We start from the raw sequence: 8275 nt of genomic DNA, 5'->3' as shown, positions 1-8275 counted from the left end.
TCTGTGAAAACAGATTCAACTTGTCCGCAATCGTTTTTGGTTCAGAACGTGTACGTGATCCGTCAACTAGAACTTCATTGGGGAGGGATTTGTTTTTCATCCTTTTATTGAGGATTTCATTGATCGTGCCCCATAGTGCTCTCATATTGTTCTTATGATTTGAGAGTTCACTGTCATAGTATACTTTTTTTGGTTGTTTTAATAATTTGATTGAGTTTGTTTTTATATGTTTTGAATCTTACATGGTTCTATGAAATTAAATAATTTTTTTATAATTAGTTCTTAAAAGAAATTAATTCAATAATACCATTGGTCAGCCAGGGTTTCCTGATTTTAGTCTGTACCCTAGTAAAAAACAATAAAAATAGATTGTAAGATGTGAATGTTTCATTCAAAAACTTGGTATAGGCATGTGAGGATCATCATCCTTTAAAGCATCATTCTTAGAAGGTATCTGATTCTTAAAATGATTGATTATATGCTGGTTGATTATCCAATAACTTTGTTGATTGATGAGATTAACCGGTCTCCTCACTGACGTCGATGACATTAGGAATATGGGGAAAATAATCAGAAATATGTGAATAAGCTATGTGAATTAATGGTGTCCAAAAATACTTTAGTAAGATCATGAGTGTCAGAGTTTATAATATGAATGTTGAAGTCTCCCATAATACACCTGTAGACATGATTATAGTTTTCAGTATGGTAAAGCTTCTCTATGCAACCATGTCTCTGTAACTCCAAGAAAGTCTACTATAGACTGAAAACAGTGTGTTTTAGTCAATGTTTTGGTGATGAGAATATATTTCGTATAGTTTAATCTAAAAAGTTTAGCTTTTTAAATGTTTCACTATTTTTTATGAAATTCACTGAGGTGGGATGGTCCTCCACTGATAAAAATGACATCCACAAGTTGGCTCTTGGGAAGTAGATAAAGCCTCATTGCAAAAAATCCCGAAGTATCCCTTTAATGGGGAAGCCAGCTAACAAATCATCCCATGATCTTTACACTACTGGATGCCAACAACAACAACAGATGCACACACCGGCTGCTGGAAGCTCACATTCATGTGTTAACTGTGATGAACTTTGTGATGGAGTGCTTGACCAAAAAAGGTCTGTGTGCCAGTCTATTTCTGCTAGCTCTCTTGCCAACCCCTTGACTGGCAAACATGACTGGCACCCAGGCTAGTGAATATACAGTATACTGCAGAAGTACAGCAGCTGTAGCACACCATGCACTGAAAGCCCTGAGGTAGGACTATAATCATCTGTAGTTAACAGCTTGTTCCAATTGAACATTATGTCCTGTTGGAAAAGAAAGGAAGATGGGTTGGGAATCATGTTTGACAGACACTGAACTGTCAGAATCTGTAGTTAGTGTAGCGGATTGGAAACGGCTAGCTAGTTAGTGGTGGTGCGCGCTAAATAGTGTTTCAATCGGGGAAGTCACTTGCTCTGAGACCTTGAAGTAGTGGTTCCCCTTGCTCTGCGAGGGCCGCGATGGGTAACGATGCTTCGTGGGTGACTGTTGTTGATGTGTGCAGAGGGTCCCTGGTTCGTGCCCGGGTATGGGCGAGGGGATGGTCTAAAGTTATACTGTTACATTAGGATTATATTTTTTAAAGGGATCCAAATTGAAGATGTATTTAAAATGGTGAAAACACTGAGATGTGCAGGACATACTACCGACTACATTGCAGCTTATGTTTCATGCATTATCTCCCATGAGATACAGCTGCATGATACTCCCGGTACAAAACATTTAGGACACCTTCCTAATATTGAGTTGCACCACCTTTTCCCCTCAGAGTTTGCCTCAATTCGTGGACTCTACAATGTGTCGAAAGCGTTCCACAGGGATGCTGGCCAGTGTTGACTCCAATGCTTCTCACAGTTGTGTCAAGTTGGCTGTATGTCCTTTGGGTGGTGGGACAATTCTTGATTCACATGGGAAACTTGAGCGTGAAACCCCACTAGCCATTCAGTTCTAGACACCAACCGTTGCGCCTTGCACCTACCACCATACCCTGTTCAAAGGCACTTTTATCTTTTGTCTTGCCCATTCACCCTCTGAATGGCACACATACACAATCCATGTCTCAATTGTCTCAAGGCTTAAAAATCCTCCATACCTTTATTTCACTTGGAAAGTTACTTTACTCATGTAGCCATCTTTTTTTAGCCTCCTCATCAATTCAACAATCGCTCCATTCATCTTCATAGGACAGTGCAGGTAGGTAGTGAACTGATCTGTTTTTCTTAATGAGCATGAGAAAAAGGGTGTGTGAAGGTATCTGTACTAATGGAACTGTTTTCTCTGTCATGTGTCACAGAATGTTTTCTTCGGTCCCCCTGAGACACAGCTAAGTATCTGGGGTGTTTTCGCTAGGAACCAAACTGAACCAAATGGCCGAACCAGGGAGGGACCAATCTGAATTTGTCCAATAAGACACGCTTGTTTTTGTAGCAAAATATTTTCAGATGCAAAAACGTTTCGCTATGGTGTTCACCAATGAATACACCCTATTGCTGCACCCATGTGCTGTATTCAGCACATGGGTGCATTAAGCTGCATTCAGCTTAATAATATGAATCCAGAGTAACAACATGTGTTGCTCTAGTCACTTCAGTTTATTCGCATTTAATACTTTTACCTTCTAACTTAGTGACATTATTTGTAGATTGTGCCATTCTATACTATAAAGCCCACCAATGAGGAATGATGAACAGTCAGGTCTACTTCTTCACCATTTATTTCATTGACCCTTTTCTATGAACATCACTAATACATTATGGTAAAATTCAAACAGTGTCAGGGTATTCATCTCCTTTGATTTGTTGCGTGTTTGGACATGGAATGCTCACATCCTGTAATCTGCTCAGATTCTCTGATGTCCCTGTTCTGCCATATATCACTGCACATTCTGCAGCCCAGGAGCAAAATAATCATTTCCCAGTGATGGCCCGGAATATTTATACCCCTGTCCCCATCTCGGCTGACATTGTTCTCCTTTTCATAAATCATAGAGCTAAGGCAATTGCACACAGGCATACTGACCTAAATGAGATCTCTTCTCTTCATTGTGTTAGGTGCACTGACTGTGGACCAATCGCTTAGTATTTGTTTGTGTTTAGGGGGTTGGCACAGAGGGGGGAATTCCGACCATAGTTAAACACGGTAAATGGAACATAATTCCACTTTTTATGCACTTTTCTCTCGATGCGTATTCTGACCTTAAACATAAGCATGAGAATTGCATGCTATTCACCCATTATTTGTTTAGGGTGGAGATCAAATAAATGAAGGTGTGTCTACAGATACACAGTATTCTGACCTTGACTTAATTCCCTAATAATTCCATCACTGTCATGTGCTTCCTTTGTAAATGCTGTAATGTGGTTTTTGCTGAGGACCATAAGTAAATGCTGATAATACTTTTAAAAAGACATGTAGGCATATTTTGGCCTTTCTAGGGAGTTTTTCCTAGCCACTGTGCTTCTACACCTGCATTGCTTGCCGTTTGGGGTTTTAGGCTGCGTTTCTGTACAGCACTTTGAGATATCAGCTGATGTACGAAGGGCTATATAAATGCATTTGATTTGATTTGATATTAAATCGTTATGGCACGAAGCCATAACAGTGTGAACCAAAGGCATGGTGTAATACTTGGTCATGTCATCACACGGCTCCATGGTCAGTGCAGGCAATAGATGAGGGTATAGCCTACTATTGTACACTATTATCCCTGTTATAATTCTATATACACTAATCATCCAACATTACCATGGGATGAAGAACTGAATCGGGCAATTTTCAGATTGAATTAAACCACTGTTTTCTCTCTTTCTAATGGCTCTCTCTCTTTCATAATGGCTCTCTCTCTTTCGTAATGGCTCTCTCTCTTTCGTAATGGCTCTCTCTCTTTCGTAATGGCTCTCTCTCTTTCGTAATGGCTCTCTCTCTTTCATAATGGCTCTCTCTTTCGTAATGGCTCTCTCTCTTTCGTAATGGCTCTCCAAAGCTGTTTTTTTTATGATTCATAAATACAGTTGAAGTTGGAAGTTTACATAGAACTAGTCATTAAAACTAGTTTTCAACCACTCCACAAATTTCTTGATAACAGACTATAGTTCTGGCAAGTCGGTTAGGACATCTACTTTGTGCATGACACAAGTCATTATTCCTACAATTCTTTACAGACAGTTTATTTGACTTATAATTCACTGTATGACAATTCCAGTGGGTCAGAAGTTTACATACACTAAGTTGACTGTGCCTTTAAACAGCTTGGAAAATTCCAGCAAATGATGTTACTGCTTTAGAAGCTTCTAAAGCCTAATTGACTAATTAGACTAATAGAATAATTGACATCATTTGAGTCAGTTGGGGGTGTACCTGTGGATGTATTTCAAGGCCTACCTTCAAACTCAACTCTTTGCTTGACATCATGGGATAATCAAAAGAAATCAGCCAAGACATCAGAAAAAAACCTACAGGACTGTCTTTCTCCAGGAACAGGGTTGGAGAGTCCGGTTCTAGTGCTGTAAGTCTGCCGACACAATCCAAACTAAGAGGTACAATGTATTTAAGGGGATGGCTTAATGTACTGAAAACACAACTAAATGAAAACCCCACAAGAAACTCTGTTGGCCAGCAAGTGGGAGGGTTTTTATGAAATATATTCAGTGTGCAAGGTAGCCACACTTACATAGCGTGTTACACGACTGAATAAGGGAAGTCTGAATACCAAATAATGAGAAGTGAGTAGGAAAGGCGTACATTCCGAAGTCTGAATCGGCCCCATAGAGGACAATTTTGAAAATGATGTGTGGCATATTTGACCTGGTTAGCTAATGGCTGGAATATATGTCAGCGTTTGTGACTGAATTAGATTGTTATGTTTGTTTATATTTTTGTTCCATTTCTCCCTAAAATAAGCCAAGAAAGTCCATGTGAGGCAAGTTCATGTGAGGCATGACTGAGGTCTAGGGTACTGAGTGTTTCCTAATCAGGCCACCAGCAGTACCCATGGGGCGATGACTCTGCATGTTTAATCTCACAGGCCTTGGTTGAATGACTTGGCCAGTCCCCATGCAGGAAAGCCAGGATTCCCCCATCACTGTCAACAAAATCTGCCTCCCTAACACCGTCTGAAGGGCTTATCTGCTCCTCGTCCCAAATCAGAGCACTAACTATCTTTTCTTGACAACATGGAGTCTCCTCCAGTCATCCACATCTGCCAGTGACGCTGAAGTTCACCCCCACGCAAGTGTTCCCACTTCCCAGTCACAAACAGCTGGTCAACTGTACTCATTCTGCCATGGAAAATATCCTGTTTACCAATGAGTGTTTTATGTTATCGTGCTTTCAGATGTATTCCTTATCTTATGAAACAATGACGTGATTTAATTCAATACTTTGTTTAGCCAGTTTAAGTATTGAGAATATGATGGATAGACATGATCTAAATCAATTCTCTATTTTTTTGCCATGAAATCTTTTATCCTCATGTCTGTGTCCTAATGACATTAAACATGACATTTAACAGGGAGGCAAGTTACATGTACACACATTATGTCTAATGGTCTGGTTTAAGACATTTCCCTTTTTATTAAACTGATGCTGTTCAATAAACTTTTCAGAGTTCCTGGGTGGTGGTGACGGAAAGAACGATGTGTTCTCTGCTGGGAAACATCGTATGAAGGAGACCAAGGCGCAGCGTGGTATGCGTACATTCTCTTTATTAAAAGAATGAACACCGAACAAAATAACAAACGAACCGTGAAGCTATACAATAGAGTGCTGACAGGCAACTACACATAGTCAAGATCCCACAGCAGAAAGTGGGGGAAAAGGCCTGCCTAAATATGATCTCCAATCAGAGACAACGATAAACAGCTGTCTCTGATTGGGAAACATATCAGGCCAACATAGACATACAAAACCCCTAGACATACAAAAAACCCTAGACATACAAAAACCTAGAGTACCCACCCTAGTCACACCCTGACCTAACCAAAATATATAGAAAACAGAGATATCTAAGGTCAGGGCATGACAGCTAATTCCAAAATGGCAGTCTATTCCCTTTATAGTGCACTTCTTTTGACTAGGGCTCTTATCCTAAGTTGTGCACTATATAGGGAATATGGTTCCATATGGGACGTACCCTAAGCCTCTGAATCTAACATTCTCTCACAGTAAATATGAACGGGTTAAAGTATAAATAATGAATGTCCTCACTTCACTGACTCCCCTTATATTATTATTAGATTCAGATCATATAATATTCCTGTTAAATATACAGTAGTATGTTATTAGGTGTAATTTTTACAACCAGAATGCAGCCATGATTTGAAATGATTTATTTAGAGCACTATTTATTTCCTAATTTCGCACAGTAATCGTAAGTGTATGTGGAGTCCTAGATTTCTCTAAAATGGAGCCCTACCGTCAGTCAAACTAATAATAATGGTTCTTCAAAGGCTCTCAAAAAATGAGTCCGGCCTCTACATCTGAAATACTCCCAACTGGAAAGAATTCAACAAGATTTGAAAAATGTAGGGCTATATCTACTTAAAATTTAGTGCTATATCTACTTAAAATGTAGTGCTATATCTACTTAAAATGTAGTGCTATATCTACTTAAAATGTAGTGCTATATCTACTTAAAATGTAGTGCTATATCTACTTAAAATGTAGGGCTATATCTACTTAAAATGTAGTGCTATATCTACTTAAAATGTAGTGCTATATCTACTTAAAATGTAGTGCTATATCTACTTAAAATGTAGTGCTATATCTACTTAAAATGTAGTGCTATATCTACTTAAAATGTAGTGCTATATCTACTTAAAATGTAGGGCTATATCTACTTAAAATGTAGTGCTATATCTACTTAAAATGTAGTGCTATATCTACTTAAAATGTAGTGCTATATCTACTTAAAATATCTACTATAAAAAAATGTAGTGCTATATCTACTTAAAATGTAGTGCTATATCTACTTAAAATGTAGTGCTATATCTACTTAAAATGTAGTGCTATATCTAAAAATGTAGTGCTATATCTACTTAAAATGTAGGGCTATATCTACTTAAAATGTAGTGCTATATCTACTTAAAATGTAGTGCTATATCTACTTAAAATGTAGTGCTATATCTACTTAAAATGTAGGGCTATATCTACTTAAAATGTAGGGCTATATCTACTTAAAATGTAGGGCTATATCTACTTAAAATGTAGGGCTATATCTACTTAAAATGTAGTGCTATATCTACTTAAAATGTAGTGCTATATCTACTTAAAATGTAGTGCTATATCTACTTAAAATGTAGTGCTATATCTACTTAAAATGTAGTGCTATATCTACTTAAAATGTAGTGCTATATCTACTTAAAATGTAGTGCTATATCTACTTAAAATGAACACTTGATTACGTCAATCAGTTATACTCATATCATACACATTAGCCGATGCCAATAGCAACAGCAAGTCTTACAGTAGTCCGACACATAATGAAAATGACATTACAAGACTAAATACTTTACAATTTACATACATTTAAAAACATTAACATGTAGTGTGTGTGCATCTATCAGTTACACATATATGTCAGTACTTAGTGTAAACACATTGGCAAGATTAGCAAATGTAGGCATAACATGTCAGCAACAAACACTGACACTACACATCCAAGTATATCTGACCAAATGATGAAAGACAAGCATTGTAAATTTGAATTCCGTAAAGTAAATGTGGAAGAGGTCAAAAATGACTATTGTCTATCAACAATGACAAGCAACCAGGGTCTGGCAACTTGGATGGAAAATTACTGAGGATAATAATGAACGATATTGTCACTCCTATTTGCCATATCTTCAATTTAAGCCTACTAGAAAGTGTGTGCCCTCAGGCCGGGAAGGAAGCCAAAGTTATTCCCCTACCTGAGAATAGCAAAGCCCCCTTTACTGGCTCAAATAGCCGATCAGTCAGCCTGTTGCCAACCCTTAGTAAACTTTTGGAAAAAATTGTGTTTGACCAGATACAATGTTATTTTACAGTAAACAAATAGACTTCCGGCACACCTATAGGGAAGGACATTCAACAAGCACAGCACTTACACAAATGACTGATGATGATTGGCTGAGAGAAATGTATGATAAAAAGATTGTGGGGGCTGTTTTGTTAGACTTCCGTGCTGCTTTTGACATTATCGATCATAGTATGTTGCTGGAAAAATGTATGTGTTGTGGCTTTACACCTCCT

The 8275-nt window shown here is 38.0% G+C and overlaps 1 protein-coding gene across 1 annotated transcript in view; it reads left to right on the top strand.

Moving 5' to 3' along the window:
- The first annotated feature begins 4413 nt into the window (after positions 1–4413).
- LOC118388246 (potassium voltage-gated channel subfamily A member 3-like) overlaps positions 4414–8275 on the top strand; it is a 39520-nt gene continuing 35658 nt past the window's right edge. The window contains exons 1-2 of the transcript XR_004826528.2: positions 4414–4550; positions 5650–5730. The gene's annotated coding sequence lies outside the window, so the exon portion shown is untranslated. The remainder of the gene's footprint in view (positions 4551–5649; positions 5731–8275) is intronic.

The sequence above is a fragment of the Oncorhynchus keta genome, chromosome 10 (genome assembly GCF_023373465.1).
Source record: "Oncorhynchus keta strain PuntledgeMale-10-30-2019 chromosome 10, Oket_V2, whole genome shotgun sequence".
NCBI classification, from domain to species: domain Eukaryota; kingdom Metazoa; phylum Chordata; class Actinopteri; order Salmoniformes; family Salmonidae; genus Oncorhynchus; species Oncorhynchus keta.
This window is presented reverse-complemented; position numbering and strand designations above follow the sequence as displayed.